Source organism: Fukomys damarensis, unplaced genomic scaffold (genome assembly GCF_012274545.1).
Source record: "Fukomys damarensis isolate Sample0158 unplaced genomic scaffold, DMR_v1.0_HiC HiC_scaffold_17, whole genome shotgun sequence".
Taxonomy (NCBI): Eukaryota; Metazoa; Chordata; class Mammalia; order Rodentia; family Bathyergidae; genus Fukomys; species Fukomys damarensis.
Genome location: NW_022900929.1, coordinates 42,658,125 through 42,658,351, shown reverse-complemented (window position 1 = coordinate 42,658,351; position 227 = coordinate 42,658,125).

Genomic DNA, 227 nt, shown 5'->3' with positions numbered 1-227 from the left:
AAAAAAAAAAAAAAAAAAAAAAAAAAAGAATTGAAGTTGTCCTAACTTTGGGAAAGTTGAAATAGGTTGTTTTTATGAAATATTATGGTCACCATTTCCCTTTTTTTTAATTTTGTTTTTACTTTTTTCTATAAGAGAGCTATATAAGTGACCCACCCTTCCTTCCTTCCTTCCTTCCTTCCTTCCTTCCTTCCTTCCTTCCTTCCTTCCTTTCTTCCTTTGTTTTA